Source organism: Protopterus annectens, chromosome 7.part0, assembly GCF_019279795.1.
Source record: "Protopterus annectens isolate FY-2018-M chromosome 7.part0, PAN1.0, whole genome shotgun sequence".
In the NCBI taxonomy this organism is placed as follows: domain Eukaryota; kingdom Metazoa; phylum Chordata; order Ceratodontiformes; family Protopteridae; genus Protopterus; species Protopterus annectens.
Window position 1 is genome coordinate 1,246,459,155 of NC_056739.1, and position 25,061 is coordinate 1,246,484,215.

Consider the following 25,061-nt stretch of genomic DNA (forward strand, 5'->3'; position numbering starts at 1 on the left):
GTATGACTGCAGACTTCAAAACAAATTGCAATGGAAACTGTCACAGGGTGTATGGCTTACAGACTGAAGTGATAAGCATACTCTTTATTTTTTGGGCTGGTGGTCAAAAAGTTATGAGGAACTTCTCACCCATACATTCCTTATGTACCAGCTTTTCTCTCTTGTATGGGTTATGAGGCAGATGTATAATACGAGAGGAAGACTCCCAAGCTTTGGTACACTAGCCAAGCATATGGTATTCTTGGCATGATACTTCCCATATATCGGAAATACTGTAAAAGTGATTGTACAGAGGGCATTATTAGTTTGATGTAAACATTAGGTAAGAGACAAGAAGTTTTAGTGCAGTTTAATTATTCCCCTTTAGAAATTATTTAATACATAGTAAGGAGAAGAAGTATGCATGAAATTGAGCCCTCCCACAATGATATGTTGAAATTATCTTTAATTTTGTTTCTTTATTCTGATTTTACGTACAGCATTGCATTTGTTTGGAGGAGTGTGCACATTTTTTTCTGCATGTTGTATTTACTTGATCTGTATTTGCTGATGAAACCAGTATTTGTGCTTTTTGTTCATCATTCGATATGTTTTATTTATCTGTGTTCCCCAACTTGCAGTTCAATCTTGAAAGCTACTAACCATTTACAGTTAATGACTACCACTGGAAATGTGGTAATTGGTGGTACATTACTAGGGATGATGATGATGATAAAAGTGAGAACGCAAAATGCAAAATGATTCTGCTGCCACCAGCACTTATTAACTTTCAGAAAAATCTATACTATCTTTCAACTTTTTTAATTATCCTGTCTCTCAGAAGATTCCCTCATACTGAAAGAGATTTCTAGAAAGCTATCATGTTTTTAAGTTCTGTTCAGTCAACACTCAGACTGTCAAACTGCCTGAGACTGTCACTCTGTCATGGAATGCAGACTGTTAAAATCCCTATGAATTTCCTTACTCCCACCCAGATGTCTAAATGTTCCTTAAATTCTTGTACACTTGTAAACTACCAAACCTTTGTGGGTACATAGTTCCATAGCTTAGGAACACTGTGTAATAAAACATACATTTTTGTAGGTTCTTTTCAGACTGAGCCTAATTTAATGCTGTATATCGATTTAGTTGATTTATTGTAATATATAACCCCAACGATGCCTGCCATGGAGAATCTTCAAATAATTTATAGAATTAACACATTCTTCCACTTATTACACGGTATGCTACACTATAAAGGTTAATCATTTACTCTAACACATTACCTGTAGAGATATAAAAATGGTTTCATCATGAATTTACCCCGACCATTTGCAACGTGCTAATATCACATTTAGAATAGGCACAAAATGTTGCATTATTTTTTCTAATAGGTTAAATGCAAGACTTGTACAAGTTGCATAATAATGCCACACCTCTAGTAGCTATTGTTGTAAATATACGTTCTACCACTCTTAAGGCTTTAGCTCCTAAAAGTTAAATTATTGTTAATTGGAATTCTTACATTGATTGATCACCTGAGAAAAAACATGATTTTCCAAGTTATCTCGACAGGCCCAAAATACATAATTTTATATTTATTAATGTTGGCATTCAACTTGAACTTTTTGGCTAAAGTAGTAATTTCCTCTAAACGGTTAATAACAACATCATAGTCCTTGAGGGTACAAACTAGAGCATATAGTTAAAAGTTGTCAGCAGGCGTAGATCCGGATTCTGTCTAATCGAGGAAGTAATGAAAATACAAACCTGAATAATACAAGTCACAAAATGACCCCTGGGATATGACATGGATGATGGATGTGAAGGATAACAAGTGTTTCAACGTGTCTGTAGCCACGCTATCAACCAGCTGTCAGTTGTTGTTGTGTCTTTCGGCTTTTCCCGGTTAGGGGTCACCACAGCGGAACTCCAGTCCGCTAATGATTGACAGTAGATTTTTACGTGCCGAGTTGCCTGCCCTGATGCACAACCTTCAACGAAGGTACGCCCATTCATGCAGGTCTCCACACAGAAGACGCTTTAGCTGAGAATCGAACAGGACAACGTCTTACTGTGAGGTGACAACGCTACTGCAGCACCACCACCGCAGTCAACCAGCTGTCAGTCTACCTGACAATTTATTGGTCTACTTCATAGACATTCAAACTATGGATTATACCTTAATGTGACAGGGTATCAAACATCTTCAGCAGGTCTAGATAGACAAAATGACATATAATCCAAAGCCAAGTGTCAAAAAATCAATTAGATTGGTTAGTATGAATCTACAAGATAGGAAGCTATGTTGGTTAGTACTAAACAATACTGAATAAAATTCATCCTGTTTCATAATGTCTTCAAGGCGGTGTTCAAAACATTTTTCAGCTGTATTAGTCAAATGATAGGATGCAAATTATTAACTTCCTTATGAGCCCTACCTTTATAAAATGTTTTCACAGTTAAGTATTTCCAGTCATGTGGTACATCACTTGTCTTAAAGTAATGAATGTTTTTAGCAAGTGTTTCTTTTGTGAGCCCCTAATCAAGTAGATAATGTGTTCTGGAAAAGTCTTAAACCCCATACTGCATGATGTATTAACCTTTGTAATGCTCTAGGAACTATCAAAACAATAATCTTGAGCAAGTCTAGTAGTGTGTGTGTGTGTGTGTGTGTGTGTGTGTGTGTGTGTATAAAAACAATGTTATTTTTTTTTTGTTCTTGAAAATTGCATGCAATGTGCTTCTTTTTCAGTGCATTTGTGGTAAAATGTTGCTGTTTGGTTTGTCAATCTTTTACAATCAATGTTTCGAAGATCAACTTATGGGCTACTTGACTATAGTGAGTAGACCCCTATATCAACAAAATAATCAAATAGCTAATTTATTTATTTACTTATTTATTTGTTTTCAGGGTACAACACTGATCTCCATGGAACTTTTTCAGATTCGGACCAGGAGCATAAACATTCATTTGTCCTAAACAACCTGTAACAGGCTGTATAAGTAGAACTTACTCAAAACCAGGAAAAAACACCAAAACAAAAGTGGACAGCTGCCACCCCTTTTCACAGAAACATGCAGTGGTTAAGGTGCAGTTTGTCCACACTGCACATATGGTTACCCTATGGGAATCTTTTGTGTTGGAATGTCACAAACCTAAGGACATGTTGTACTCAAGAGGATATCCTTTACAGTTTACTGAGAATATTATGAGAGAAGTTATGGTTAAAAGACGGTACAGACATTTTACACCTATTCTAGGAACACACTTATTCAATCAGACTATCCTAGAGGTTTCTCATGATTTAGATATTGTTGAACAAACTAGGTCTCTACTTGATTCTTCAGAAGTAGAGCATACGGGGAAGTACAATTCCCCAGGTTTACACTTGATGAGTTACACCATTAACTATAAATCTAGTTTTTCCACCACCTTTTCATATGAGGCCCCTATTATTAAAGAAATATTAATGAAAAACTGGAACCTACTAATGGGTAAAAAAGATTTTTTGGAGGTTATACGTGAGAGACCTGTTTGCATTTTTAGGAAGGGGGCTAACTTGAAGTATTTATTTGAACATTTGTATTTTCCATGAGCTAATGGGCACATGTCAAAATGTGGAACATGCAAATTCTGTTCATACATTCGTGAAGTTGGTGAGACCACTGCTAACAACATTAGAGTCAAAATACCAGGGAGAGTTTTGTGTGCTACGGAAAGAGTTATTTGCTGTGCAATTTGCTCCAACTGTCATTGTTTTCATGTCGGTAAAACCGAATGCAAACTTACAAACAGGATTAGTGAGCATGTTAGGAACATTAGAGATGAATATGATTGTAATGCACTGGCAAAACATGGAAGGTTAACAAGGAATATCAGTTCAAATTAATTATCTTAGAAATTCAAAAACATATAGAGAGGGGGGCAGCTTGGCCATACCTTCTTGAAAGGACTGAGCTGATTTGGCAACTTAGACTGGACGCTGTACATTGGCCTGGCCTTAATGACAGTTTGTCCATTAGTAGTTTATTAAAACTGAAAGCCCTCAAAAGATGAACTATATGTATAAACACAGTTAGTTTTATAAATTAATATCAACATTATAATCTATTTAAAAATATATTTTTATATGTATTAATTCTTTACATTTACCAGCACTGTTTCCACTACTGATTTGATACATTCTATGCATTCTAAGGATAGTAATTTAAATTTTAAAAAAAAATATTTTGTAATATGTTATTTACTTGCTAACTAGCATACTAAGTGATGGTGGGGTGTGGACAGAATACAACACTATAACAATTGCTTTTTATACATTTATTTACTTATTTATATATTTTTATACTAATTTGAGAAATTTTTATATCTCTATGTGTCTTTTGCATTTTACTTCTGTTTATTGTTGCATTTTATGTGTCTTATGTCTTACGGCTGCATTTAAACAGTAATGAAATATTTTGCTTGTCAGTTTCCCTTTAAATATGACATAGGAAGTGATGTCACCTATTCAAGTCTATTTATTTGATTTTTAAATTATAAAACCATGTATCTGATGAAGTTCCTTATGTGATTTGATTGAGATGAAAGCGCTTATACCTGTGGACTAATAAACCAAATTTTTGTGGATTTATAACCTCTGGTCTGCCATTTGTGACTTCCACTTTTGTTTTTGTATAAGTAGAAGTTGTTTTTTTGCATTGTACTGCATTAGAATTTGCATTACCTGTCAGTAATTACAGTACTTTAGATGGATGACAGCTTCTTTTATGAGCATACTTCCTGAATCATGTAACAATAAAATTAATCATTTAGAAGCCATCCTTTTCTTGGAGAATATCAGTGTTAGAACCATTATGAAAACTTGGTTAAAAGATCCAAAATGCACATGACAAATTACAGGACACACCTCCTTTCACTGTAATAGATCCAGTGCAATAGATGGTAGCCAGAAGCCAAATATTCAACTCATGTCTACAAAGTGCTCATATTATTGTAAGCGTCAGTTGTATAGAATATAATATTGCAGTGGCCTATTATGTATGGGCTAGCTATGTTCCATACAGAGCAAGAACATTTCTTGACTAAAGTATAGAATGAGAAAGTCAGTAAAAATACAGTTCTTATAGTCATAGTTGGCCTTATGCAGCTATAAAACCTGTGGTTAGGATGGGTCATGATATTCCACATCTGTGTGGGGCCTCCATATGTGTGTGTGTGTGTGTGTGTGTGTGTGTGTGTGTGTGTGTGTGTGTGTGTGTGTGTGTGTGTGTGTGTGTGACACAGAGAGACAGAGTTTGTAGTGGATCACACTGTATGTGTCTGAAAAAAATGAATTGAAATAACATTATTGTGGTCGTTATCTTATTTATATATATAGGTTTTTAATTTCTGAAGTCACACATCTCAAGTACACTGTGCACACAGTACAACATCTGTGGGGTCAACACAGAAGCAGGCTGTGGATGAAAGTTACTGATCTTTGCTGTTATATGATAACATTTAAACAGATTGTTACATGGCATGCCTGAGCTAATGTATATTTGAGTGAAACAAACTAAATTTCATTATTCTGGCCTTTTTAATCAAGGAATATATTGTAGTAATCACAGTCAGACATCTGAGGCGAACATTTTAAAAATGATTATATTGGGTGGGCATGGAGGTACTCTGTGAATGAAAATGACTCCCTCAGCTATGGCTCAATCACATTTAGTAGTTACTGAGCTGGTTTGGTAGGGCTAATGCTTACTAAAGTTGTGTATCTTGCTTCTCAAAATATGTCTGTGGCTCCAAATCCATCCTTCATTTTTGTTTGCACATTGTATTTATTCGTTTTTGCTGCATTTACTTCTGTAAACCATTTTCTTTTGTACAGTAGTTTAAAAACAGTAGAAATACAGTATTATGGCATTTATTTTTAATTTTATTTCACCACTCTACAATTGTCAGTTATCCTTGACTTACATGGATTTCCCTGATTTTGTCTCAAAATTTTCTTTGTTTTAGACAACTCCAGTTGCATAGAGGGATAATATCTTAACAACAACCCAGCTGACTTGGCTTCAATTAGCAGCTTGTGTGACTAATGAAATGGCAGGGAGTGAGGGATGGGAATGCCCATCCTGTGGGAGGGTGCTCACTGGTGAGGATCCCAAAAGGGGATTTGTGGTCCAAAGAGGGGAGTAGCCCTCAGATGCAACCAGTCAGTGTGGGAGGCAGGTAAATGGAAACATAGTTATACAATACAAAATCTCCACAGTTGGCCAAGCCCCAAAGATGTCCTTAAGATCTAAGATTGGTCCCAGCAACATCAAATCAAGTCCAGGGGTTAGGGGAATGATGTTAGTTCTTGACTGGATGTAGGGAACTGGGGGCCAGGATGGTGTCAATGAGGACCTGAGGGGATAAAAAAAATAAAAAAAATTCTCTGATTTCTCCAAATTTGTAACACTTTGAAAAAGTTTGGAAGATTACAGTCAGTAAATAATGACATTAATTTTAGTTACAGATACTATTGTATTTAGTGGGCATTCCAAGTCAGTGGTACTAACACTTAGGTGCTCTTAATTTGAAGCTTTTGTCCCTTATTATTTTTGGCTTTGTCCCTGATGCTATTGTGCTGAGAGCTACGACCAGTAGTTATCCATCTGTGTCACCACACATATTTTCTCCAGTTAAGGATGTTTGCAGGTACATAAAACTGTACAGTTCCATGCAGGAGTAGGTCTGAGGCTCAGCAGGAAGGAAAACCTGTGTTAGAACAACCCCAGATGAAAGGGGCTGATCATCAATCTCTCAGATCTTTCTTTATTGACCAGCTCTCTGACAAATGGCCTGATGATAAAACTAGGAGGAAGACTCTTGGCCACTTTTATTATTAAAACTAAAGTTGCTGCTGTAGCACTAAACACCATTTTCAGGCAATCCTTTTTTACAAATGACAAATTCACCACCGTAACAGGTACAAGCAAGCAAAATCTGAGGGTAATGCTACTCAATGCTAGAAGTCTAAACCTCAAAATGCACTCACTCGAGACACTCCTTAAAATGGAGAACACTGACATCTGTGCAGTGACAGAGACCTGGTTCAAAGCTCCAGAGAGCACCCCTGCATTACCAGGCTTCAATTCATACCACACATTTCGGCCACCTAACCCAGAAAGAAGCACTAAAGGTGGAGGCGTGTCCATATTCATTAAGGATATCCACACCTCCAGGCTAGTTGCACAGCATAATACATCCGAGAGTATCCAAGTGCAACTAACTCTGGGCATGACCGCAATCCAAATTGTAGCTTGCTACAGACCCCTCACCATGCCCCAGGATTTACACTCCTCATTTCTTGATACACTGGAAAGTATTAGGGTACAAGCCAACACCCTAATAATGGGCGATTTCAACTACCCCACAATTAACTGGGAAAACTACTCATGTACCAACTCTTTTGCTCAATGTTTTCTAGAATTCATAAATTCCAATGCCTTGGATCAGCTTATTCACACCCCCACCAGGGGCAGCAATATCCTAGACCTGGTCATTACCAACATGGGAAACCAGTGTTCCACACCAGAGGTCAATTCCTTGTTGGTCAGATCCGACCACAAGCTAATCAGCCTAGACATCCACATCCCACCCCCAGCCCCAATTAGGGAAACCATCATAAAAAACTGCTCAAAAGCCAACTTCACACTTCTTAAGACAGAAGTGGCAAACTTCATGACACCCATGCAGACGGACAATAGAGGTATGACTGCCGAATCCTACACAAATGCACTTTATAAGCACTTACACGAGTGCATGGATTATGCTATCCCTAATAGAACCAAGATGTTATCCTCCAAAAAAAGGAAGCCAATCTGGTGGTCCTCTGCCATAAGCAAACTCTACAACAGAAGAAAGAAACTGTTGCAAAAAAGAGTAAAATCCCATGACTGGAGGAACTCCCTGGTCAACCTCAGTAAGAAGCAGAGATCCCTCATAAAATCCTCCAAAGCTAGTTACGAAAACAAAATTGCCACTGACTCTAAAGACAACCACAAAGCATTCTATAGATATGTCAAGAATCTAAATGAGAACACTCAGATCTTCTCTGAGTTACAGCATAATGGCACTAAATATACAGAACCAACTGATATTGCCAACATCCTAGCAGATAGGTTCAGTGCTAACTTTACCCCCCTCTCACCCCTTAGAGGGCCCATCTGTATACTGGAAGAATGCAAAGTTCCTATAATCATGACTGCACAGGTAAAAAACACACTCTCCAAAGCCAAGAACACAGCATCCATGGGATCTGACAATATCCCAGGCTGCGTTCTACACGAACTACAGAATGAACTGGCACCCTACCTAAGTACCATGCTCAATCATAGCCTCACCTCAGGCTTTGTACCCACTGAATGGCGCACTACGACAGTTATCCCACTCCACAAAGGGGGAGCCATGATGGACCCCGGAAACTACCGCCCCATTAGCCTGATGAACCTGGTCTGCAAGGCCATGGAACGTATCATCATGGAACTCATAAACAAAGACACTGGTAATCTCCAAAGTCTGGACCCTACTCAGTTTGGATTTGTAAAAGGCAGATCATGTCTCCTAAACCTGATTGACTTCTTTGAAGCAGTCACCAAAGCCATAGATGAGGGTAAAATGGTTCACACAACTTATCTAGATCTCGCCAAGGCTTTCGACACTATCCCCCACTCTAGAATTATAGATAAGCTCACTAAACTAGCTATAAATCCCTGTGTCACAAGATGGGTTGCCAACTGGCTCACGGACAGAACCCACACTGTGAAAGTAGCGGATTCCAAATCTGACATCAGACCAGTGACAAGTGGAGTACCACAGGGTTCAGTCCTGGGTCCTCTCCTGTTTGGTATCTACTTCTCTGAAGTGCAGGCCAACACAGAAGGTCTTTGGCTAACAAAGTTTGCAGATGACTGCAAACTAGGAGCCATAATCAAAACTCCTAACGATGTGGACAAACTACAAAAGGGCCTCACTGAGACAGATACCTGGTGTCAAAGCCATGGCCTGAGGCTCAATGCCAAAAAGTGTATTGTCATCCCCTTTGGTAAAACCTCTGTACCCATGAACTACCACATAGCTGGTAGTCTACTTAATGCCGAAAATGTGATGAGACCTTGGGACACAGGTGGACAGTAGTCTCTCCTTTGATAATCACATCGCCACAGTGGTCAGGAAATCCTTCTACGTGGCTCATCTCATCACAAAAGGATTCTCATCCAGAAACAAAGAGGTCATTGTTCCCCTCTACTCATCACTCATTAGACCAATTATAGAGTACAACACCCGTTTTGGTATGTACCTCACAAGACATCTACAACAACTGGAAAGACCACAGAAATACCTCACAAAGAAGATTACTGGCCTCAAACAGATGCCCTATGCAGACCGTCTCAAAAACTACAGCTTTACTCCATTGCATATCGCCTGCTCAGGGGCGATCTCTGCCTAACATACAAAACTATGTCAAACCCAGAGCTGTTGGACATGCTCCACTTAAAGAAATCCCAATCCCTCCGAGCTACATGCTCTAGGGACCTTAACCTTGTCACCACAATAAACAGAACATGCTGGAGGGATAGATTCCTGTCCCAGAGACTTCCCATACTCTGGAACAGACTACCTATCTATGTCAAACAGAGCTCCTCATTAGCACTCTTCAAGAAAAATCTTGATGATTGGATGGGAAATGGGAAATTCACCCTGGGATCACTTCTGTGGCTCTGCTCGACAGGGGCACAGGAAAATAATTTTCTTGGGTGGCGAAAGCCAGGGTACATTTTTTGGCTAGGTTTGTATGGGCCCTAGGGCCGATAGCCTAGTACCTACCTATGAACCTATGAACATAGATGACCAGCTTTAAGTCATTCTTCCTTTTTGTCCAGTAGTATGAAAAAGTGTTGCAAGCTTTTATTATACTTGGGTTTACATTGCAGTAACTTAATTATCCGTTTAAATCTGCATTCATTCTTTTATGATTTAGACTGCTGCATGAAAATTGATTGCATTTATTACTGGGCAGAGGTGCAATTCTAGCTCTGCAATGGAGGATTGGGTTGCTGAGGATATACAGATAAAGTGGATTCACTGGATATGAGACTAGGGATGTGGAGATGTAGTTATGATGTGTTGACAATACTAATGATTATCATTTAACACAGACAGGACTACAACTTCACATTTGCATGTTTCACAACTTTTGAAATCTTAGAAATATACATCCCAGTGTCACAGTTCCCAGTTTATTAATGTCTGATGTTTTGTAATATGTGGTACAAGGTTGAAATGAAATCTTAACTGCCTTTAAAATAATTACTTTACATATTTTCCTATAGATGTTTTAGTACTATTGAGTACTGTGACTACTATACAGCCTGCATAGCCCACCCCACATCATCACAATGGTACTGTGCCAGGTTGCTAAACTTCTTTCCATAAATGATGACCCATGAACCATTATTATTTGAAAAAGTCAGTTTAAGAATGTCATTTTTGATAGAACCCCCCTGAAATGCTATGGAAGCCTACTGTTTGCCGATGGCCAGTTAAGTGATTCTCAGAATTATTCAGATTAACACAATAGATGCTAGACTCAGAATTGTAAGAATGTAAGTGTTATACATTTATCAGTTTTCTGTGAGTTTATGTTATTGTAAGATTTAGTGTTCACTACAATATCAGACTGCAGAAGAGCTATGGTTCTGTGGCATATACATATATTTTTTCAGGGGTTTAAGGACTTTGGCCCCATGCCAAAATATATAAATACAAAATATGTTCGTGCATTTCATGATCATGGGAGTGTCATTGTTTTGAGATGTAATTCCTCGAAGTTTTGATGTTTTAAGCTGGATTAATCACACATTGATTAAATAATATGTGATTATTCACAGTTGATCTGAAATTCTGAAAACTGCACTTTTGTCTAAGTTTAGGTACTTTTAGAATTTATTGCATAACATCAGAGGGGTTGTGGGCAGCTTTGCTCTTACAGAAGGTGATCATTTGTGGGTTTGTGCTGAAAAGGGTAGTGCATTAATCATTGCTTTTTTACAGTTTGGTGCGTGTGTGTGTGTGTGTGTGTGTGTGTGTGTGTGTGTGTGTGTGTGTGTGTGTGTGTGTGTGTGTGTGTGTGTGTGTGTGTGTGTGTGTGTGTGTGTGTGTGTGTGTGGTGTGCGCATATGTGTGCATGTATATGTAGTGCATACCTGTGGGTCTGTGGAAGATGGACATCTGAAACTGTGCTAAAGTTTCAGATGTCCATCTTCCCAGACTACACACATATGCGCACACCACACACACACACACACACACCACACACACACACACACAGACACACACACGCACCAAACTGTAAAAAAGCAATGATTAATGCACTACCCTTTTCAGCACACAGAAATATATATGCATTTGAGTGAGCATGTATGGGTACACACACACACACACACACACACACACACACACACACACACTCTTAAATCATTTGCAGCTGTTGCACAAGTACTGTAAAATAATCTTTTGTTTCACTATGGACAACAAAGGAAAACAATTAAAGAGAACAAAAAGGCTCTTTGTTGACTGACTACAGTTCACCAATTGTATTAGCATACATTGATAATTTTGTACAGTGTACTGACACATTGTTAAAATACAGCACACTGCCAAAAAAGACAGTATCAGGAATATAACAGGACAGGGGTATATGGCACATGTAAGCAACATGTTCTGCAATTTGAAAAAAAAAAAATGGGTGATAGTACACCTTTAAAATCTGATCAAAAAGTTCAATGAATGATAAATGCAGGTGCAGCAATACTGCACACAGTGGTGGATTAAGTGCACCTTCAGCATACATACTCATATTCTTTTAGACATTTTGGATTCACATTTATGTTTTAAGATAATTTGAACTGTTCCCATTATATTCCACTAATTTTTCATAGGCTCATAGGAGGCTACTAGGCTAATAACCCTAGGGCCCTTATAAGCCTAGGCAAGTTTTACCCTTATTTCTACAATTAGCACCTATCACCCCTGTCCAAGAGGGACATAGGTGGAACCCCTGGTGTGAATTTATGGTTACCCATCCCATTGTCCAGACTGTGTTTGAAGAGGGCCAGTGAGGTGCACTGCTTGACATGAAGTGGGAGTCTGTTCTAAAGGTGTGGTAAACTCTGGGAGACACATCTATCCCTCCAGCAGGTTCTATTAATGTCACATATTAGGTTAAGGCCATTAGGGTGAGTAACCTGTGTACCATTTGACTTACGGATATGCAGAATGTCCAATTAAACAGGGTCAAAGATTGCCTTATATGCAAGGCCGAGACTGCCTCTGTGTAGACTGTATAAAACAGAATAAAGTGACAGTGATTTCAGATGATCCTTATAGGACAGATGCTGAAAAACATGCATTTTCCTTGTTAGGAACCTTTGTTATCTCTCCAATTGCTGCAGGTGCTTGGAAAGGTACATACCAAAAGGGGCATTATACTCAATTATTGGCCTGATGAGGGAAGAGTACAGGAAGGCTATATCTTTTTTTTTTTCTGGAGGCAATGCCCTTACTTATGAGATGAGCAATATAGAATGCCTTTCTTACCACTTTTCAGACATGCTGATCAAAGGTAAGGTTTCTGTCAACCTATGTGCCCAGGTCTCTTATCACTGAGTGCGTACTTAGGCTGTTGTTATTGATGTGGTAGTTAGCAGGAACATCACTCTTACTGAAAGGGATGGTAACATATTTTTTTACATTGGGTTTAAGGTCATGACTTTAGCACCAGCCATTTGTTGTATAAGACCATTTTGTAGGGTGTTGGCATCATTTGGAGATTCTATGACTGCTCCCAGTTTGCAGTCATCAGCAAACTTTGTCAGCCATAGACCTTTAGTTTTGGCTTGTACTTCTGAGAAATAGATTCCAAACAGTAGAGGTCTCAAGACTGATCCCTGTGGAGCACCACTGGTTACAGGTCTGCTGTTGGAAGTGGATTCCCCTATTTTGACTATTAGCCAGTTAGCAACCCATCCAATGATATATGTGTTAATACTTAGCTGAGTGAGTTTGTCGATTATCCCTGAGTGGGGGATAGTGTTTAAAACCTTGGCTAAGTCTAGGTAGGCTGCATGAACAGATTTCCCCTCATCATGGGCCTCCACGACTGTCTGGAAGAAGTCCACCAGGTTTAAGAGGCATGATCTCCCTTTGACAAATCCAAATTAAGTAGAGTGAAGTGTTTGGAGGTTACCAATATCTTTGTTGATAAGGTTTCTCCCTTTTTAATTTCTCCAAGTCTTTTGGGTTTCTAATACCATGACGGGAATGGACCCCATTCCTAAGTCAAAGTATAATTAAAGTTAATGAAATTAGTATTGTTTCACTCTTTGATGTCAGCCAAAAGTGCTATTCGCAGCACCCACAAAGTGACCAGTAATGACTCCTTCTGTAATTCGTAAGGGGTTACGTGTATTGGTAACATATCTAAAAATGTTAGTAGACTCTTTGTTATAAGACCCGTTGCTTCTACTACAAATGGAACCATCTGGGTATCCTTCTTCCACATTGGTCTCTTTTCAGATCCTGATATTTTATAACCTTGTGTTTCTCTGTACCCAGGACACTCTAGTCACTGGGTGTAGTGATTTCAATGATCAATGGTGCTCTTGTCTTCTTTTCATGGACCACTATATCCAGTTGTCTAGCATCTGTCTTTTGAATTGTTGGTAATGGGTGATCCCATGTGATGTAGGCTTCATCATTTTCTATGGTGCTTTGTGGCTCATGCTTCCAGTGCTTCTCAGCCACTTCAAAACCATAATGTTTGCACAATCCCCAGTGTAACAGTCTCACCACATTATTGTGCCTTTCAGTGTACAGGCCCTCTGCCATTAGTATATCACAACCAGCAATGAGGTGTGTGACTGTTTCCAGTTCGGTTTTACAAAATCTTAATTTATCTGTTTCTCCCACATGTTCAATGGACTTTGTAAACCAGTGTGTATGTAGACCACTGTCTTGGGCTGCCAATATTAACCTTTCATCTCTTGGTTTGAATTCACCTCTCCTTAACCATTCCTGCATTCGTTCCTGATCAACATGAGGTTCTTCCAGAAGTTTTCTATATGTGCCACTATATTTATGGTTCTTCCACATTTATTGCCTTTTTCATCTGGTCCTTCACCTTGTATTCTTTCTTTTGTTTTTTGGCACATTCAGTTGCTGCCTGATTTTTATCTACTTCTGGTTTGATTTCCATTCCTGCTTGATGGCGATATGCTTCTGCTAGGTTAAGCATAGAAGTCATCTTAGATTTATTCTCCTCATATTTCAAAACTTTCACTACATTTGGGTCTCTTGAAGTCAGCAGATATGTGTGAAATCCCACAATTGCAGATCTGTACATGTAATCAATTTCAAGAAGACCCATCCCTCCTTCGGAACAGGGAATATATAATCGTGGTATGCACTGATTTTTACAGATCATCTGGTGAGCATGAAGCATCCTTCTTGTTTTAATATCAAATCTATCCAACACGTTTTGGGGCCAATCAGTCAATCTAAAACTGTAAGTTAGGACAGGCAGAGCAAATTGGTTTATAGCTTGGATTTTGTTCCTGGATGTCAACACTGTTTTCAGGATTAATTTAAGTCTTCTAAAGTACTCCTTACTAAGTTTTATACACATTTATTCATGTTTTATTGCCAATCCTTCATCATTTCCCAAGTATTTATACACTCCCTCTTGCTCAAGTTCTTTTATATCACATTCTTGTCCCAAACTGATGTATTCCTGGTGCTACATTTTTCCTGCTTTAAAGATTGCTTTTGCACATTTATCAAGGTCAAATGACTTTCTAATATCATCTGAAAAAGTTGTAACAACCTGCAGCTGTGGTTTCAGTTCCTCATCTGATGAGCTATACAGTTTTAAATCATCAACAAAGAGAAGATGAGAAGTGTTTAGACTTTGTTGTTTTCTAGGAGCAACATTATAGCCATGGCCTAAGCTGTTAAGTAGACAGCTTAATGGGTTAAGGGCAAGGCAGAACAGTAACGGTGACAGAGAGTCACCCTGGAATATCCTGCTTTGAATTTTTATCCCTGGGATAGTAATTTGTCCTTTATCATGATTTAATTGCAAAGTAGTCTGCCTTTGTTTCATGTTCACTGTAATGTAATCGGTCAGTGTAGGATGTATCTTATACATTTTAAGCACTCTTTTATCCATGAATGTGGGATACTATCAAATGTTTTTTGTAGTCAATCCATGCCATACTTAGATTCTTCCCCTTTTTACAGTTCTCCACTATGACTTTATTTAACATCAGATGATCCTTTGTTCCATATGGCTTTCTTTTATTGCCCTTTTGTTTTACTGCCATAATTGAATTTCCTTTTAAATGACTATAAACTCTGTCACATCAATTCCTATGTATAGTTTATACTTCGTTGGTAGACAAGTTATTGGTCTATAATTTTTGGGGTAGCTTGCAGGTTCATTCTTAAGCAGGAGCATTGTTTTACCTGTTGTAGACAGGTTGGTGTCTGTTTGGGATGTGCATATAAATAGTTCTTACTCATGGTTAAGTCTTCGTGCAAAGATGTTAATACTTTTAACCAAAAGTTAGGTACTGCATCTGGGCCTGGTGTTTTCCAATGAGAGGCTTTTCTTAACTTTGTTTCAATCTCTCTGGCTGTTACTTCATCCTATTTCATCTCGTGTACCTTTAAACTTCTTATTCTTTCCTTTACTTCTTTTATGTATTTACTATCTTTGTTGTGTTCCACAGGATCTTCATAGATACTTCTCCAAAATGTGTGTATTTCTTCTTTTTTTGGCAGTCTTTCAGTTCCTTTTAACTTGTTTCCCAGTTTCCTCCTGTGCTGAAATTTTTAGTTTGTTATTTATGATAGTGCATGATAGATCCTGGTCTTTTCTAATACTGCGCACTGCTTTTATCACATCTATCTTTCTTAGTATTTTTGTTGATCTATTCCCTCTTCTATAGTCTTCTAACAGTGACACTTCTTGTCTTAATTGCTTTATATTTTTCTCTATTCGATACTTCCATGATGATATTCAGTTTTTCCCCTTCCTTTGCCTCACTACCCTGTGCTCTTGTGGTAGAACTTTATCAGTTATTCATTTAGCTGCACAGTAACATATCCTGTTTGCTTCTTTTATATCACATGGATGTCTATGAACAGTCCTAATTACTGTGTTCATTTGTTTGTTTCATGGTCGCTGTAACTGATGATTTTCTCCATGGCCTTGCAGATAAGACCAGTCAGGCTAATAGGTCTATAGTTCCTGGGATCAGTGGAAGCACCATTAATTACATCCAGTTGACTTTATACACCTCAAATCTCTGATTGCGATAAAAACCCACCACCACAATTATTACTTTCTATGCAAATGCGCACTAGTCCTGCAAAAAACAGACTAATGACAGTCTAACTTGATTGTGGCAGCCAGAGTCAGCCATTCTCACTTGTATACAGCCCCATACCCAACAGTTAAACTCACTGTTGACTGCATACATCTCAGATGTCTATAAACAGTATCTCACCAAATGCACACTAGTTCTGCAATGACAGATTATTTAAACTGCACAAACAAGAGGGTATGTTCAAATATGACCTCTCCACTGCACACAAATTAATAACCACCAGAAAAAACAAACTAGTGAATAACAGCTCTACTTTCCAACCTTAAATATTTATTGTAAAATACAAAACCTCTAGCGCCTCGGCCACAGCCTTTACAGAGTAAAAAAATCTGCTTTCTAAAAAACCTTCCTTTTATAGTCTATCTTAACACATTAATTAATCAATTAACCAATAATTACTAAAACACATTCAATTCCCTTAAAGGTAAAACAACTATATAAAACTTTGCCAGTTACACTCTTTATTCAATCCACAAGGAAATAATGTATTATATTTCATTATAAGAACAGATTCTTTTTGCCTTAGCATATTTTTTAACAATTCTACATTTCCATGTTGCAATGATATTTGTTCCAACACTGTTACCTTCATATTATTTACATCCCCTTGATGTTCCTTATTAAAATGTTCCGCTATGGGACTCATGACTTTATTATTTTTAACATCTCTCACATGCTCTTTTATTCTTTCAGCTAAAGACCTTTTGGTCTCTCCTATGTAATATTTTTTACATGGGCAAAATATAACATAAATTACTCCCTTACTTAAACAGGAGTACATTCCCTTAGTATCAACATTTTTTGTTCCTATCTTATCCACTTTAGTTTTAATATGTTGACAGAACATTTCCCACAAGGGATAATTCCTCTTATCTCCATGTTTTCTAATTTCTTTTCTCTTGGCCTTATATATTTACTATGCACCAAGAAATCTTTCAGATTTCTTCCTCTCTTATAAGATATTCTTAGTTCTACTTCTGATAAAGAAGGGACTTCTCTAATAACCTGTCTCCAATACTGCTTAACCAGCCCATTCATTTTATGTGAAAACACTGTATATTTAGTGGCAAAAAACATTTTTTCTCTATTAAATTCTTTCCTTTCATATTCGTGTCTTCTCTCCCTTTGTTGAATACCATTTTTCACACTATTATTTGGATTATTTCCATATATTTTATAAAAACCTTCATATACACTCTCTGGCTTATAGCCTCTGTTAATAAAAATAGAGGCTACTTCCTGTGCCTCTTCTTTTGCTTCTTTTATATCACTACTTAATCTTTTAATCCTAAGCAACTCCCCATAGGGAACAGCTTCTATCGTGTGACTCGGATGACAACTATTGCCAAATAATTTCCAGTTTATTTGGTTAAATTTTCTATATATATTAGTATGAATTCTCTCTTTCACTTTCCCTATTAATGTTATATCCAAATAATTAACTTTACTACCCTTCTGAATGTCATCAAATTTTATCCCATATCTATTGGCATTCAAATATTCAATAAAATTAAATGACAAATATTCACCCCCTTTACAGACAAAAAATAAATCATCTATAAATCGATAATATTTCACTACATATTTCCTAAAGAACTCATGTCTATAAATATAAGTATTTTCAACAAGCCCCATAAACATATTAGCATAAACTGGGGCGAAAGCCACTCCCATTGCTGTTCCTGTATTTTGCTTATACAGTGTCCCATCAAATTCAAATATATTATTTACCAAACAAAAGTCTACTAGTTCTTTTATATAATGAGTTTTGGGACTATCACCTAAGAAATATTGTATCGCCTCTAGACCAAAGACAAGAGAAATGTTAGTGTACAAACTCAATACATCCACCGTTATAAAATACATATCTCTAGCCCATACTACATCCTTTATTTTACTCAAAAAATCAAAAAAGTCCCTCATATACGAAGGTAACTTAATCACTTCTTGTAATAAAATTTCATGCAGCAAAAAACTGAGATTATATGTAAAAAATCCCCTAGCCGACACTATAGGGCATCCTGGTGGTTGTAATAAATCTTTGTGAATTTTGGGGACACAAAAAAATTACACACTAGTTCTGCAATGACAGATTATTTAAACTGCACAAACAAGAGGGTATGTTACTTTCATCCACAGACAATGCGAATCCCTACCAAGTAGTTATAGCCATGTAGCTCTGTACACCTCATCTGATCTTGATAAAATCATACTTTTAGCTTCTTAGCTCATGAGTCAGGAACAAAGTACAAAATAATGAGGGTCAAAGGCCAGTATCAGAGACAGAAATTTTCTAGAAAAATATTCATTTTTTTCTATTTTTATTTATTTTTGCATTAACATGCATTTGATAAGGATATGACTTCTGAAACTCAAATCTCTATCATTTATCAGAAACCAAAGCTTTTATGAGGAACAGATAAAAAAACATGCAAAATTTAGGGCATTCTGAGAAATCAGAAAGAGATGAAAGCTTTGTTTTTATACAGCCATAAGTATTCCAGCTTATTTCTCACAAATACACATTAATCCTGCAAAATTAAATAGCTGAGTGAGCAAACAACAAGAGGATAAATCGCTTTCTTCCACAGACAGTCTCCAGTTACACTCAACACAATTACAGCCACTTTGTTATGTAAACCTCATCTGACTGTGATGAAAAAAATAGTACCTTTCGACTTTTTACCTCAACAATCAGTGACAAACCCAAAATAATAATGAGGTACAAATCCCAAAAATCAGGGATAGACTTTAGAAAGTAACTTGAATAATATTTTTGCATCACTGTGCATTTTCTGAAGCACATGAACTCTGAAAAGCCAAATGTCTGTCATCATTTAATTATTGTAATCCTCAATGATTTGCCAGAAAAACAAAGATTTTCTGTGGCATGCACCAAAAACTCGTGGTAACATGCATTTTGTGGTGAGGTGTCATAACTTGCACAAGCAGTGGTATTTAAGATCTTTAAGTACAACTATTTCTTTTCCAGTATTTTATTAAGAATTTCTGTAAAATGCCACAATCATTGATGTGTAGCCAACTTGCTTGAAAATTACACAGTGTGTGACATATACACTTGGATGCACATAATGATTGTGGCATTTTACAGAAATTCTTAATAAAATACTGGAAAATAAATAGGTGTACTTAGGTTCATAGGTTCATAGGTAGGTACTAGGCTATCTGCCTGAAGGCATTTATAAGCCTAGCCAAAATGTGTTGGCTTTCGCTGCCCCCTTAGATTAGTTCCCTGTGCCTCTGTCCAGCAGAGCCACTGAAGTGATGCCCGGGGTAAACTTTCTGTTTCCCATCCACTCGTTAAGGTTTCTCTTGAAGAGTGCTAGCGAGGAGCTCTGCCTAATGTAGATTGAAATCTTGTTCCAAAGCATGGAAAGTCTCTGGGACAGGAATCTATCCCTCCAGCATATCCTATTTATTGTTGTGGTGAGGTTTAAATCCCTAGGCCGTGTGACTCGAGGGGATAAGGTTTTCTTTAGGTGGAGCATGCCCATCAATTCTGGATTTTGACATGGCCTTGTATGTCAGGCAGAGATCATCTCTGAGCAGGCAGTACGCAACCGAGTACAGCTGGAGTTTCTTCAGTCGAGCTGCATAGGGCATCTGTTTGAGGCAAGGTCTTAAATACCACTGCTTGTGCAAGTTATAACACCCCCACCACAAAATGCATTTTTTTAATTGCAACTTACTCAGATTTTGTGGTCTTAGAATTAATAAATAACAAATCAAACCAAATAAACCGATAAACAAGTAATCAAGTAAGTAAGTAAATGAATAAATAAACAGAAAGATAGATTTGATAAATAAGTACATAAATAAATAAATGCCTCAAGGAAACTTATACTTTTTCTGCTGTCATAAAGCAAAGAAATCTGCCTGGAATACAAGTTAACAGATCTTTGTCCAATCTGCTGTCCTTATGTGAGGGTATCTCCATGAGATTTTTGTGCTGGAAATGTCCATTCTAGTTTAGATTCCTAAATGGTGTAACATGTTTAACAGCTAGGCAGACTTGGCTGTAACTTACCCTGATTACATGAGGATAAGGAAGAGCAGTTTTTGAATTAATTTCTTTGTGTTTAAATTCTTTTTTCACGTATGAATTGGCGATGGCAAATTATTTACTAAGCATATGTTAATGCATTATCTATAATACTTACATTATGAAATGAATAAATATTTATTTCTCTGTCTCACTCTCTCTGTTATACTCATAGAATGTTCAATTCTGTGCCTATGACCTTGATGTGGTTAGCAGGAGCAGCCCAAGGTCAACTGGTGCCCTAGACAAAAGGGCTCCATGGCGCCCCCACCACATCACTTGGTGCCCCCATCCTGGTCTACCTACACCAAATAAATACTGGAAAAGTACCCCTGTTAAAGCGGCACCCTAGGCGGCCACCTAGTTGGCCTATGCCTAAGGCCGGCTATGGTGGTTAGAGAATATGACTGGTAGATCAGCCCACTTACTCAGTTGATAAGTACACAAATAACTACTCAGAATAATTAACATTTGCTCAAAATTTTCAAAGCAGTGCCTCACACAGACATCCAGATATCTGGAGGATACAGGCTTTGACTCCCTGCTTCATTACAGCACACAGGACCGTAATGCAGGATAATAAATATCATTTGTATCCAGGAGTCAGGGTTTATAAACTATTATGAAGGCATAGTTACATGTCCTTAAATCTAGACATTATACCAGATAATGACAGTTAATGATTTTAGACAGTCCACTGTCAACGTATAACTATCAGCAATGTTAACTGAAAAGTTAGTATACTTATAGTTGATGGAACATGTTGTCAAATATGGTTGCTTTTCCCAATCCCAGTAAGGTTTCATAAAGAGATTTAAAATCCTAACTGCATCTTCAATATATGATTGGTGATAAGAACTACTTTTATTCTTTTAAGAGTTAGTCAGTCACTGTTAATGCAGATTAACAAGCTTGGTTTTCATGACAGGCCAATTAAACGATTCTGCACCTACTTAAATGATAGAATGTGTAATGTGCTCAGATGCATGCATCACCTTGGTTGGAATGCCCATGACTCTCTATGAGGATAAGTCTCAATGACTCTATTCCTTCTGATGAGTCTATATTATCTTGCTGAAACACATGTTCAGCGAACACGTCTTCATCGGCAAATAAATAGGGAACGGCGAAATCAATGAAAGGCCACATCAGCAACTTTTTCCCAGGAGAAAAAAGCGCTTGGCCTACTAAACACCACACAAACCTTCAAACCCTACAAAGTGGGGGGCTTCACCCCCCACACCCCCCTAACTAAATATACCAACTCCGAGATCACACTACAGTGGGGAAAATGGCAAATTGCCAATGATAACCAAGCATTTTTTCCCCTTGGAAAAAAAGTCGCTGATGGTGCCTTTCGCTGATTTCAGCATTCTCTGTTTATTTGCTGATGAAGACGTGTTTGCTGAACACGTCTTTCGACAAGATAGTATAGAACCCTTCTGACTTATGTCTCTAACAGATATGAAATTGATAGATATGCAGACAGCCTGGTACTGATCAAGGAAGTTTAGTCCAGTCTGAAGATCCAAAAGAAGATGCAAACAGAGCTTAATAAACTTTGCCTCAGGTTAGATTCTAAAAATGCAGTCTTTAATACTAAAGAAACCATATCCATGCTTTTTGACACCCTTAGATTACTGAATCCATGAGCAATCCTATTGGCATTAAAAATGAGAATAAATAGTTGAGTCTAAAGCTTGACCTCCACCACTGGCATTTAATGCCCACGTGGAAGCATGTCAGTAAAGTGCTGAAGTAGCTAGGTTTTGGTAAAGCCTCACTAACCTTCTTGTGTTTGAATGTAGAAGACCCATTGGGATTAACTTGCTGATGCTTTTATTAGAGTATGCATTGCTGATTGTGCCCCTTAATGCTTCCTATTACATCAAAATTTTCCAAACTATTCTAAGCAAAATGTGCAGCTTCATCTGTCTTTCTGAATCTCATGAAAATCAGAACTTATACCAATCTATACCACACATGTATACACAGAGCGGTAGCTAGCTATTCTGATGTCCAGTCCCATCTTGCACCCCCGAAACTCTAAGTTGAGGAACAAGAATAAAATAAACAAAAAAAAAAAAAGAAAGAAATGTCCTTTACATCCTCTTCTACCCCAGAATTGAAGACAAAAAAAAATCTTTAAACTACAGCAGCAGCTTGCCACATTTGTAGCAAGCAGTTGTTATAGTTTATGCCACACATGGATCACTAAGAGCTTGATTTCTAAAAAAAAAAACATTTGTTTGCAAGCAGCTGTTACAGTTTACACGCAAAGTGCTAAGCACTTCAGTTCTTATACTTTTAAAGAAAAAATATTCATTCATTTTAAACTGTAGCAAATGCTAGTTACATTTGTTACAACTTATGCCACACATACAATGTAATGTGCTTCAGTTCTGAACAAATGCAGTACTGGCATTCTTTTCTGAATTCCGGTAATGCATTTCATTGAAGATCAGTTGTCATCTGCAGATCCCAACCCCTAACACTTTTTGCCCCACGTAGCAGTTCCCTTAGCTTCACACTAGCTATGCTGCTGTGCATAAATCGCAGCTCAATTGTGGGTATTACCACAAGGTATGTCAACCAACAGTCCTCAGACTGACTGTTGACTACTAATGACTATTAAAACAGTACATTTCCAGAGTGCAGTTCTTTTCAGCAACCATTGCCAAGGTTGCAAGTGAACAGTTTTCTTAATGGACAGCTGTAATAGTAAGTGGCTTTCAATTATTCACTCCTTGGCAATTGCAGATGAGGCCATGGGTTTGATTCCGTTATAAAATACTTCTTGTAGTATGTTAGCATTATTGCCTCTCCCATATTTATTCCCATATTGTAATTTACTTATGTTGCTGCTAAGTACCATTTTAACATTCTGATGTTTAACTGTGATGTTTCTTATTTCATCGCTTAAAATGAAATATACATTATTTTGTCCCAAAAAAAGACAGCAGCTGTTCTGCGCTGCAATGAGAAGCTGGGTAACTTCATTCTTCAATTCAAACTCACGAAAAAGGCAGCAATACTCCAGAGGAGGTGAAGTAAAACTTGTTTAATGTTCAAGAACACACACGCTTAGCCTTTAATAGGCTTCCCAGAGACTGACATAATTTCACTAAATTGTAGGCATTTAAAAACTCCTGTATAAAATTTCATTGGTTGTTCAGCATAACTGCTGATAGACATCATGAATTAAAGTGCACAATACATTAAAAAATCACATTAAAATCCTCAGCTGTAAATGTTCCTTAAATGAGAGGAACATCCCACAAAGTATATCTAAACCATGTGTATATATATATATATATATAACAATATATGAAAATATATGAAAAATATATATCTAAAAAATATATATATATAACATCATATGCATAGATATAACCATCACATAAAAACAAGAATCTCATTAAAGAAAGTATGATGTCTTAAATATACTAAAAAATCCTAAAAAATCCTATCATGCTATCATGGATTATTGATTGTTGCAGTTAAAGTATACACGTTCAACATAAGAAATACATGTTGCTAAAAATATATATATGAATATAATATAACAACAAAGGAGCTAACCAAAAGGACATAAACCAAAACAATAGAACTATATATAAGTCATCTACGGTGTGCAAACAAAAACTAAAAAACAACAAAATGCTAACCATGTGCTCCCATACAGCTATGGAAGCCAAACTTGGGGCACAGAAGGTAACCCACTGCAGCGCAGCAGTGAATGAGATATGCACAACTACTAACAGATGTCATGTACTAACACTAGGATCAATCAATATTATAAAAATATATAGTCTATGTCAGTAGACCAGACACTTCACATATATCTCTGACTGATTATCCCTCATAACATCAGAAATAGTAGAATAAAAAAGTTGCAATTTATCAAGGTTTGAAAATCTTTCTATTCTTCAGGAATGGTTTTATTTGTATTTTATCATTTAATCCTGGTGGGTTATCAGATCTAAGTCTGATAATCCATCTCATTTCACATTCCAGGGTCCTATTAATGATATCTCCCCCTCTAATTCCTTGTTTTAAAAATTGTATAACATAGAATGAAAATAAATGGTTAGCTCCAGCTTCCTTATGATGTCTAGATAAGGCATTGGTATCAGATCCTATTCTAATTTGGTAGTTATGTTCTTTTAACATACGGTTGGTTTTCCCAATATAGTATGATGGACATATTTTGCACATTATTAATACAGGTACAGAGTTTATACATCGTTGTGAGACTAAGCACGTTGTCTATTTGGCAATGTGCAAAATATGTCCATATATTAGAGGGGGAGATATCATTAATAGGACCCTGGAATGTGAAATGAGATGGATTATCAGACTTAGATCTGATAACCCACCAGGATTAAATGATAAAATACAAATAAAACCATTCCTGAAGAATAGAAAGATTTTCAAACCTTGATAAATTGCAACTTTTTTATTCTACTATTTCTGATGTTATGAGGGATAATCAGTCAGAGATATATGTGAAGTGTCTCCCCATACT

At 37.2% G+C, this 25,061-nt stretch overlaps 1 protein-coding gene across 1 annotated transcript in view; it reads right to left on the reverse strand.

Annotated features, from left to right (window-relative positions):
* Positions 1–25,061, reverse strand: part of MEGF11 (multiple EGF like domains 11) — a 4,956,374-nt gene that overhangs the window by 1,466,154 nt on the left and 3,465,159 nt on the right. The window lies entirely within an intron of this gene.